At 37.1% G+C, this 12,425-nt stretch overlaps 1 long non-coding RNA gene across 1 annotated transcript in view; it reads right to left on the reverse strand.

The window, feature by feature from the left end:
- LOC134297440 (uncharacterized) overlaps window positions 1-12,210 on the reverse strand; it is a 34,240-nt gene extending 22,030 nt beyond the window's left edge. The window contains exon 1 of the long non-coding RNA XR_010004199.1: window positions 11,565-12,210. This is a non-coding gene — a long non-coding RNA (uncharacterized LOC134297440). The remainder of the gene's footprint in view (window positions 1-11,564) is intronic.
- Window positions 12,211-12,425: the final 215 nt, after the last annotated feature.

Genomic DNA, 12,425 nt, shown 5'->3' on the forward strand with positions numbered 1-12,425 from the left:
TTTGGAGAAACTGGTTGGAGGGGACTAAGCATCAGATCATTGTACGGACAGATCATAAAAACCTGGAACATCTACAGACAGCCAGGAAGCTTAATCAGTGTCAGATTCGGTGGGCTTTGTTCTTTTCTAGGTTTGATTTCAAGGTTCATTTTGTAGAGGGAAAGCAAAATTTGAGAGCTGATGCTCTGTCTAGAAAACCAGAGTTTAAGTTGTCTGAACAACCAGTGACCAAGAGTGTTTTACCCGTCTCTTCGTTAAATGTGGTACAGGATACAGTGGACTTACATGCGCAGGTTCTGGCCTCTCAAAAGGAGGATAGGTGGACGCAGGAACAACTAACATTATTGTCTCTGAGCCTTAAGACCATAGTTCCTAATTTACAGGATGAAAATGGGGTATTATTGTGACATGGTCAAGTCTTTGTACCGCCCGGTAGGCTTCGTCTGGACGTGATACGTGCTTATCATGACGAGCCAACAGCAGGTCACTTTGGTAGGTTTAAGACGGTGCAGTCTATCACACGTAATTATTGGTGGCCTAAGATGCGTCAAGACATCCTGAAAGACTATGACAGTTGTGCCGTATGTCAACAATGCAAAAATCTAGTGGGACGTCCGCGGGGCTTGTTTTTACCTTTACCAGTTCCTGAAAAACCTTGGCAGATTATATCCAGGGACTTCATTACAGATTTATCTTGGGTAGGGGGTTATACATGTATCTGGGTGGTGGTGGATTTGTTTTCTAAGATGGCACATTTCATTCCATGTTCCAGGGTTCCAAAGGCTCCAGCATTGGCTAAATTGTTTGTGCAACACCTTTTCCGATTGCATGGTGCTCTAGAAATCATCATATCGGATAGGGCACCTCAGTTTGTGTCACAATTTTGGAGACAATTCCATGCTCAGCTTGGGACCAAATTGAATGTCTCATCGGCGTTCCATCCGCAAACTGACAGTCAGTCAGAATGCGTGAATGGATTTTTTAGAACAGTACTTGCGTTGTTTTTGTTTACAACAGTCTGGAGATTGGGTACAGGGGGTGCCAGTGGCAGAATTTGCATATAACAATGCCACGCACAGTGCCAGCCAGCATTCACCATTCGAACTTACATATGGTTTTCATCCGTGGGGCGGGGGATGGCACCGTTGCAAAATGTGGTATCGCCTGACCCTGTGTACCGTTCTAGTGAGTTAAGGGCCTTGCAGGACATCGCTCATACGCTTCTCTTAGAAGCTAAGGCAGCACAGAAGTTTCAGGCCGATAGGCATCAGCAGGTTGGTGAATACCTTCAGGAGGGGGATGTGGTGTGGTTATCTGTGAAGCACATTAAGTCAACTGCTGGGAAGTTTGGGGCACGGTTTTTGGGACCTTTCCCTATTGTAAAGAAGATTTGCCCTGTAGAATTTCAGTTGCGTTTGCCCTCATTTCTTAAGGTTCATCCTGTTTTTCATCATTCCTTGCTGAAATTGGATACCTCCAATAAGCGTCCATCAGTGATTTCAGAAGTTACGGATCCGGCGTCGGTTCCGGCGGGTGGGGGCTTTGTGCGGGGGGATAGTGTTGTGAATGAGCCTTCTGGGGTCAACGATACTACTGATAGTAGCAGGAAGAGAAGAAAGACTCCTCGGGAGCAAGACTCATTTGAGGAGTTACAGAAAAAGAGGTTTAGAGAGATATTTGAGGAATCAACAGATGAGGATTTGAACCTTAAAACTCTATTTTGTAACCCAGTTGGGATTCTGTTTATTTTGGACCCTTGGGAATTTGGCCCATAGTTTGTTTTGCCTTCTCCAAGTTATCCTGCAATTTTGAACTGAATCTAAGCAGTTTTGTTTTAATCCGGATTATACTCCGGTTTGGTTTTTTGGAGTTTTTTCAGTTTTAATGCCTTTTTCACACTGAAGTTTAAGTGTTGCAAGCTCCTGTGTTTGTTTTATGAGCTTTTTGAGTTGTTTATACAATAAACTGTATTTCCATCCATTGGCTGGCGTCTGACCTAGACACCTGATCTAATTTGATTAATAAATAGCAATAGGTTGATCAGGAAAATAGCTTTAGCCTTAGAAATCAATTGGTGATAACTTTAGTGTCTTTGAAAATATGTAACACAAATGGCAGTTGAAAGAAGGATTTGACACAAACACCAAATGACAGCAATAAACAGACCATCACTTCTTTAGAGGTGCAAAAGGAATCATTTGGAGGGTCTGGGAATATCAAGGAGTAATAAAGCCCCAGCCAACAACTGCCTTAGATGTAAGGGTTGGAAATGTCATTTTGATGTAGTTTGATTTTGTTTGATTGGGCCACATTGAGGCTTCAAAGGGCTCAGATGGTATATTGATAATATTGGTTATAACCAGACATTTGTCTTGAACTGTTTTGATAAACATTTCATCAAAAGCCCCATGCATGAGTAAAGACCAGATGAAAGGACAAAGGGCTGAGAACAGCAAAACATAGAGGTGTGAAATTTCCCTGGAAAATGTATAAAAACCTAACTGAGGTCGCATTCTATGTGGCATTCTCTCTCTCCATGCTGCCTGACAGATCCTTTGTTTTGCAAAATAAATGTCTGTTTGTACTCATCTCCTCAGAATCCATTATTGGGGAAACAGGGTTCTGAGGCTCAAAAGGGAACTTAGCCTCAACAATACCTTCACAGTTGTCAAGCTACAGGTATTCCAGATCCTGGAACCTGTTCCAGGCCAGGCTTTGTGGTACATATACACCATCCAAGGCCATGAAATAGTTCCAGGTCTTTACATGTCATCATCTACAGACTGAAATCACTTCTTTTGACCTGAATGGTCAATGTAGATGTGCCCTTAGAAGTGACTCCTTCCCTTTCTGACAGTAAAAAGAGCACAATAATAAATAAAATAGCCAACTTTGATTTATATGTTCATAAAAGCTAATGTGATATTTATTTGATATTCCACCTTTCTCCCAATATGAAACTCAAAGCAGATGACAATGTAAGTTAAAATACAATATGGTTAAAATATGTAAGAGAAATGTTTATTATTTTATTTATTTATTTACCTTATTTCTACCCTGCCTTTCTCTGCCCCAAAAAGGACTCAAGGGAGCATTCATATGGAAACCATTAGATGCCTTAAAATACATACAAAGAGAGACTTAAAATAAATTAAATTTAAAATTAATACATATCAAACATTTAAAACATAACATTCAATATTAAAATTACATCATCCGAAAATCATAGTCCAAGTCCATTCCATCAATTATGCATAATTCCAAGTCTATTATTGCACTGTACTAATCACCGAAAGCCTGATCCCAGAGCCAAGTTTTTACTTTCCTGTTTTAAAATACAATGAAAATATTGAATTAAAATTGTTAAAACATTCAAAATATAGGAAAAGGGAGATCACGTGACATTTCTTCTAGCCTTAACCAATTGAAAACTAAAAGCCTATTTACATATATTGGTCTTTGATTGCCAGTGAAAACAGCTGTTTTATAACTGAGGACCAGCACAAGAAGGCTATTTCCCAGGTCATCACAAAATGAGCTTTGAGAATTGTGGGTGGGACAGAGATAAAGCTTTCAAATGAAGTGCATTGATGATGATGATGATGATGATGATTTGCAACCTGATTTTCTCCCAAAATTGGGTCTCAAAGCAACTTCCAATTAAAAGAACAACCCAATTAAAAATACAAAAAGTGCACATTAAAATAGAATTAAACTATTCACAACATTAAAACAATTAAAACCTCTAAAAGTCTACTCATGAGGTTACAGACTGTTCACATAATATTTTTCCTAATAAAATTCTAGTCCACATCAACATGTGGAACTTGACTGGGCATTTAAACTAACAACAGAGTTTCAAAACCATTGTCAATGATTGCACTATATAACTAAACACAAACAGGGGCAAGCAAATTATTCACAGTTTCTTCTTCTTGAAGAATCAGTGAATAATTTTTGAAATTTTAATGCTATTTTATCACATGAAGTTGCTCAATATCAATTGTATTATGATGACTGCAAGTGCCAGAGGAACCTATAGCATGACATCAGTGTGTTCTCATATTGGTTTTTTGTTCATCCTTTTATAATACCTTTCTGGAATCACAGGGGGAAAGCATTAATAGTCCAAACAATCCAGCTGTATCATAATAGAACCAATGTGGGATAGCATCTCCCATGCAGTTTCAATATTCCAGATAGCCACATGGCTTCAGTGAGAATGCTTCTCTTTTCTCCCCCAAATTACTTTCTAGTATCAAAAGTAATTTATAGGACTGTATTTACTCAAATATAGTATGACACCAATTGTAATGTGTACCTCAGTTTTTATTAAACATTTACTAGGAGAGTAGGGGATGAGGGGGCAAGGGAGGAAAGGGGAAAAATGGGGATAATATATTAGTTATTGGATAGTTGCATCTTTACAAATGTTTAATATATCACAAGGAGAAAACAAAGAGGGTGAGGGTTGTTGGGGTATAGGGAATTCTTTTACAAAAATTATCATTGTTACAACTAAGTCTTCATCTCTATTTCTTTGACACATATTTAATAAAATATTGAGATTCTAACCATCTTAATTTTAAGCCCATTGGTTGTATCTTCTTATGTCTTCTCAAATTATCTCCTGGTCTTCATATATTTTTCCAGTTCTTCTTCAATGGAAATTGATCATAATTTTTCATAACAGATTATTTCACATTAAATATTTTCTTAAATTATTTATTATTAATATCTACAAATAAAGTTCAACAACTATCATTTAGATTGTTAGTAGGTTAATATTTTTATAATTTTATCACTATCATGCTGTCTCTATTTCTGTATTACATCAAGTATATTTTCCATCTATATCTCTTGGGTTCAAAAACTCTTCTGATTGTATCATAATCACTCAGTATGATAATATTCTTATAGTCAATTTTTAAGAACGTTTCCTGATAGCTCTTGAGTGCCAGATCTCTCAAATTTCTCTTTCTTAAGGTATTGTTCCCACTAGCCCATTCAACATTTGCCTCCAGTATCTTGCTTGGTTATTTCTCCGTTTGTGAATCCTGTTTCTCATGTTCTGCAATCTCAATCCACGTCTTTTTTTCCAGATTTTGGACATTTCTGTTGTAATTAGAATTACTTCTGTGAACATAATCCAGACGTTTCTCAATTTCCTGGGGCTGTGTGGTAAGCAATTCCACAAATGCTTCTACTACTGCCAATCATAAATTGTCTATCTCTTCTGGAATGCTTCTTGATTTCAAGGAAAATTGCCCTTGCTGATAGTCCAGATGCTGTATCTGGCTGACTTCATTTAGAAGTTTTCCTTCACACTGTTGTTGTTTTCCTTCTAGTTCCTTTAAATTTTTTTCATGTTGATCTTGTGTTCCTTTCATTCTCTCTGCCATTAATTTCACTTCACTAATTTATTTTTTCATTTATTTGTAAGGCCTGCTAGATTATTTGAAATACCAGTTGAAATGTTCTCAAGTCCATCCTGTTTTTTATTAATTTTCCCTATATTTTTGATATAAATTTGTGTCATCATCGATTTTGAAACGTGCTTATCTTTCCTCTTTCATGTCATCATATTTCTTCAATTGTCTTCTGTCTTTATTAATTTTTTCTTACTGTACTATGCTGTCTTGATTTATTTTGTTGTTGCATAAGTTAAGACCTGAGTGTTGGTAAGGTTTGTCCACTAAGTATCTCCCTAGTCTTCTTCAAGTTTTGATCTGTGAAGTTAGATAAATCTAATATTGTCCATCCACCAGATGCTGCTGTTATTTGTTAATTGGGTAAGAGATCATGGTAGACATATAGTCTAACAAACTGCAGACTAAGTTCCCTGGTTATCAGGTGTTTTGCTTAGCTCAAGGTCATGCTTGAAGTTGTTTCCACAGGCAAATTCACAGCTGCACACTGTATTAGATTGCAATGAACCAGACAGTCTAAATAGCACTTTTTTTTAATGTATTCCATTTTGAAAAAACTCTAAAAGTCTCACTTATTTTTCCAGACTATTGTGTTTTGAAAATGAAGAGCCTTTGCTTATAAAGTCTTTTAAAGTCAGTTGGTTTAAATCAAAGTTTGAAACAATCTTACCAGAGACTTCCAATAGTTATAATCCATTCATTAATACCTCTCTCACATTTGCCTCCCATCTCTCCTTCTAGGTTTTTGTTCTTTTGTTATTTAAATAGTCTTTGTTTACCTTACTCCAAGCCTTTTCACAAAGATCTTGAGGGAAAGGGAATTTGTTCAGCTGATCAATAGTTTAGCTGAAAAAATGCTGTTTGTTTTGGGTGCATGCATAAGTCCCTTCTCTTCTCCTCGGTGGTAAATCGCACAAGGTGCTGCTGCCTCTACTTTCACGGATTACAGCACCCCACAGGCAATCCCCCACCATTTGGAAGAATGCACAGTATTTGCACTTCTTGGTATTTGTTTGTAATCCAAAAGAGTTCCATTTTCAGGAAACACCCAAACAAGTAGTAATGATGAGGGACAGCACCAGATGCCATTCAACCTATGCCATGCTGAACCAGAAGTCATAATGCATGCCCCACTTTTGAGGTGCACATTACCAAAAATGAATTTTCTATCCATTTTGTACTCATTCCTTTTTAAAATAAATAATAAGTTTTATTAGTAAAAAAAAGTAAAAGTAAAACAGTAATATATATTTACAAACAGAACACATAAGATACAAAACAGTAACAAACACAGTATACAATGCAGTCTTTCCAACCCTGCAACCATGAACCCACCACTTTGGACATTTTGTGTCAATTCCTACCAGGGTGCAACAGAAGCGATTCCACTTGCCGCCCGACTTGGTGGGCGGATGCTGATTATACTTTGCCTCTCAGCTAACAAAAGACAATAGAGAAGACGGCTGGGAAGAGAGGTGGCTTTCTGTGCTTCTCCCAGCAGGAAAAGCGACAGAAAGGAAGGTGGGCTTTCTGTTGCTTCTACCAGTTGGGAGAAGGAGAAGCTGGCTGGTAGGGAGGTATCCCCCTATGCCGAGACTTGGCTAGGTAGAGGGGCATGACTTCCCAGCTGACCTCATTCATAGCCTGAATGAGGCCAGTTGGAAATCCCCCTTTGGAGCATGATTGTAATGTGCCATTGAATCTAATGCACACCCCAATTTTGGCAAAGTCATTTAGCCAAAAAGGTGCACATTACATTCAAGTAAATATGATAAAACAACTGTCCCTACTATACGTCTTTTAGCATGAATCAGAAAAGATGACATTTATTTACTTGAACCTAGCACACCATTTAATCTAATGCACACCTCTATTTTCCAGACACTGAAATAAAAAATATAGTTTTGCTGGTGAATGTAATGCACATAGCAAGAGAATGGAAAGAAGGTCCAAGAAGGAAGGTGTGCATTAGAATCATGTAAGCCACCTTGAGTCCCCCCAGAGGTTGAGAAAGGTGGATATAAATATGGTAAATAAATAAAAAATGTACAGTACATGAGAATAAGTACTGGGCACAGTAGAAAGAACATTATTATAACTATTTTCCTGAATTCTCAATGTAATAAATTGATAAAGCTACTATCTTGGTTTGGGTTAGTTCTGCTGTAAGTTCAAATTCAGCAACATTTGAAGGGCTACTGTTGCCATCCCCTTTTCAATATTATTATAGACAGATTTTAGTTAAACATAGCACAGAGGTTCTAGAGCAATGATTCTCAACCTATGAGTCTCCAGGTGTTTTGGCCTGCAACTCCCAGAAATCCCAGCCAGTTTGCCAGCTGTTAGGATTTCTGGGATTTGAAGTCCAAAACATCTGGTTGAAAAACACTGCCCTAGGGAGAAAGGGCATATAGTTCTGGAAAGAGATGCAGGGAAGTGAAGAAAACTGACATTCTGATCTTCCCTCTAGTAATTTTAGAATATTTGAATAATCATAACATGTCTGGAGCCATTAGGGAAATATAAATAGCATTTTTGCTGTGGCCCTCAAGCACTCAAATGAGTGCTATTGGCTGGAAGTAATGTAGTGAGAAGATTGGAATTAGAGAGCAATTACAACAAAACTACAACAATTACAGATTCCTTTTACTTCTACAATTTTCACTCTAGAGTTGCATTAAGCTGAACCTTGTGAATTTACTGGATAAAAAAAATATCTGACAGAACAAAAGCTGTTATATGAGAAATTAGTCTGCCTTTGAGCAGTTCTAATTGTGTCCTATTATTCACTGACAGCCCAGACCATGGAATTCCCAATCCAAAGTTGAGTTTATACATCTGTTCTTCCACTGTTATCCTTCTGTTCTGTTACTTCAATTAATAGTGTTGTAGAGTTCTATCTTGATTCTATTTTTGTTGTGGACTTTTAAATCCTATACAGACTGGATCAAGACAAGATTAGTTATACTTTAAGTAGTAATTCCATATAATAAAAGCTCAATAGCTCTTCCTTTAGACCAAATGTTCTTCAACTCTTAGTTAATTCTTCAGAACTAGGACTTAATAGTGTAAAGATACCTTCATTTCCTCCCAGCTCTTGTAGTTGCCTTAGCTCTTAGAAAAATTACCTGCTAAAATTCCCTCTGGTAAGACTTATGCCTCAAACTACTTTAGTAGTATTGTATTTTTTCACAATGTATTCATTTATCTTGTAGATTTTTAAAATACAGTAGAGTCTCACTTATCCAAGCCTCGCTTATCCAAGTTTCTGGATTATCCAAGCCATTTCTGTAGTCAATGTTTTCAATATATCGTGATATTTTGGTGCTAAATTCATAAATACAGTAATTACAACATAACATTACTGCATATTGAACTACTTTTTCTGTCAAATTTGCTGTATAACATGATGTTTTGGTGCTTAATTTGCAAAATCATAACCTAATTTCATGTTTAATAGGCTTTTCCTTAATCCCTTCTTATTATCCAAGATATTCACTTATCCAAGCTTCTGCCGGCCCGTTTAGTTTGGATAAGTGGGACTCTACTATATTGTCAAATTGGCAAATACTTTTTGCTGAAGCTCCAGGTAATGCATTGAACCTTAAACTGGTACGTATTTCAAATTACAAAGGGTATACTATGCTTCATAGTTACTGTGATTCAGTAACTATGCTTAAAAACAGGGGTCCTCAAACTTTTTAAGTGGAGGGCCGAATCATGGTCCCTCAGATTGTTGGGGGGCTGAATTATCATTTGAAAAAAAAAACCGAACAAATTCCTATGCTCACTGCACATGTCTTATTTGTAGTGCAAAAAAACAAAACAAAAACAAAACCCAGTAACAATTATTTATTTATTTACTACATTTATATCCCACCCTCTCTTACCCCGAAGGGGACTCGGAGCATCTTACAAGTTGTATGTGCATACAATATATTATATTATTAGCATAGCACAATATTAGCATTATATATTACTATATTGTACTATACCATTATACCATAATATTATTAGTAATATTACATTTAATATATAATATATAATTAATATTATTATATTATACAATATTATTATATTGTATTATTACTATTATTAGCCACCCTGAGTCCCCTATTGGGTGAGAAAGGTGGGGTAGAAATACTGCAATAAATAAATAAATAAATATTATATTTTAATACATTATAATATTATTATCAATATTATATGTATACACAATATATTATATTATTACCATATCATTCATTTACAATATTTCATTTACAATATTGGTAAATGAAAGAACAATACAATATTTTAAAATAAAAATAATTTTAACCAACATACTGTAAACTTATCAGGATTTCAGTGGGAAGTGTGGGCCTGCTTCTGGCCAATGAGATAATCAAGTAGGATTGTTGTTGTTGTGCCTTCAAGTCATTTCAGACTTTGGGCTAGCCTAAGTCTAAAACTGAGGGCAGGGGCCAGGTAAATGGCCTTGGAGGGCCGCATCCGGCCCCTGGGCCTTAGTTTGGGGACCCCTGCTTAAAAACAATAACAGTATAAATTCCTCAGCTTAGGGGGGACCCTAAGATTGATAAAAGTCTTTAAAGACGGTGGAACTGAGTTAACACAGCAACTCCACCAGCCCATTGAAAAAGTGTGGGCGACCGAGAAAATCCCAGCAGATGCCACCATCATCAACCTTTTCAAAAAGGGGGAAAGAACAAACTATGGAAACTATTGAGGTATCTCTCTTCTAACCTTCACTGGAAAAATCCTCACAAGAATCCTTGAAAACAACCTTCTACCTATCTCAGAAGACACCCTTCCAGAATCCCAGAACAGCTTCTGCCCTTCCAGAGGAACAGTGGATATGATCATAACTGCATGACAATTCCAAGAAAATGCCTTGCAAAGGCATTCGACACAATAAATCACCATGCTCTCTGGACCATCCTTCAAAAAATTGGATGCCCTGACAAATTCGTGGAAAAATGTGTCAAGAGGAAGGCATGTCAAGCCAACTCTGGCTGGGACCACCTTCCATCTGTAAACCGATGTCCTTATTGTGAAAGAGCATGCAGATCAAGAATAGGTTTCTTATAGTGTTATACTTTTGTATGAAATTGCTGTTCATTTTGTGTAGTTTTATTCATTTGGTCTCATTTTTGTATTTGTTCTCGCTAACAAAAATGGCATGCCTATGTGAACAGAATTTTCGTCTGGCTTATGAAAAAAAAGAAAAATTTCAGACCATTGGCTGCAATGAGAGTGCTTCTGAGACTCCCCTCCCAACTCGATTTTTGGGCTAGAGGTGTGAAAATCACCACACATGGAGGGCATTTTGACCCCTTTTAGCCCACCAACTTTTAAAACGTTTGGGTCTCCCCCAGAGTACTATTGTTATTATTAATATTATTATTATTAACACCCATTGACATACATCAGATGTAATGGGAAGCACTGCAGCCCTCTGTCAGTACCTGCTTATTGTAAAGGGGCCAAAATGAAAGGAAAATGAAAGCTAGCACAATGACTGTGCGGCTTTCATTTTCATGTTACCTCTCGTTTCCTACAAAAATGTCGTCATTCATTTTGTGTAGACAAACGGTAGAAATGAAACAATAGCATGAAGGAAATGAAGGAAATTTTTTCGCACACATCTCTAGTCTCTACACTCACCTGCGGACCCACCACCAAGACCCTACACTTGGAAGGCAATCATACTCAGACACGAGGGATCACCAATGATGATGATAATGATGATACTGATGTACACAATACAAACATAGTACACAAACATGTTAAAATACCAAATGCACATACATAGAAGTACACAGGAGTTGTCACAGTATAGGTTCGTGAAGTGACTTATAGTTTTCCAATCACAACCTCCCTGGAACTGTTGCACCCTGGAAAAGCAAGTGCCACAGAGGCAAGCAAAACATAGCAGACTCCATTCACAGCACAAATGTTTTAGTCAGTTAATCAGCAGAGTACAGCTGCAACGTCTAAACTTCTCCACATACTGGCTAATAAACTCACAGATTCAGTTTTTCATCCAAAAATATCAGGAGGCTTTAATCTTCACTGTTGCTCTATTTATAGCTGGATGATCAGTATATACAGATCCATAATAAGATTTGTACTTACAAACGATCCTCAGAGAATCACACACGAAGAGATATTCATGATGAGATTCACACAGGAAACAGAGAGATTGGTCATTTCATCTCCCTTTATAACCACCTGCTGACTTGTCATCAGTAAGGGTCAAATGACTGATGAAATGCTTTGTCATAAACCTCACATGATTATGACTCAGCCATTATTACATGCCCCTTACCCTGTTTCCCCTAAAATAAGACATCCCCAGAAAATAAGACCTAGTAGAAGTTTTGCTGAATTGCTAAATATAAGGCCTCCCCCGAAAGTAAGACCTAGCAAAGTTTGTGTTTGGAAGCCTGCCCGCCGAACAGAACACCAGAGTATGCAAGATCAGTAAATGTATGTACCATAGATTGTTGTACATGGAAATATTGGTAGTAACAAGAAATTCTTGATAGAATTCACAGTTTGTCTGGTTATGCTGGTTTGTGATGACAACTACTGTACAGTATATAATAAATGTTCATTTTTTTTGTTCAACAATAAATGTGAATCCTTCTTCATGGAAAAATAAGACATCCCTTGAAAATAAGACCTAGAGCATCTTTGGGAGCAAAAATTAACATAAGACACTGTCTTATTTTCGGGGAAACACGGTAGTTATTTCATCATGCCTTTCTCAATCTTTCCTAGATGTTATCACATGTCTATCAAAACTGTATTTTTCACATAGAATCAGCATAAGGCATTTCTATGAAACAGAAGTATGTATGCGCAGGTATGATTATTATGGATGTGAATGGATCCATTTTTCAAAACGGGCTCCAGCTGTTTTGGCTCTTTTAGCCAACTGTAATGGCATGGATGCTGCCACCATTTTTTCTGGCCGCAACAGACCATGTGGCT

This window comes from Anolis carolinensis, chromosome 3, assembly GCF_035594765.1.
Source record: "Anolis carolinensis isolate JA03-04 chromosome 3, rAnoCar3.1.pri, whole genome shotgun sequence".
NCBI lineage: Eukaryota > Metazoa > Chordata > Lepidosauria > Squamata > Dactyloidae > Anolis > Anolis carolinensis.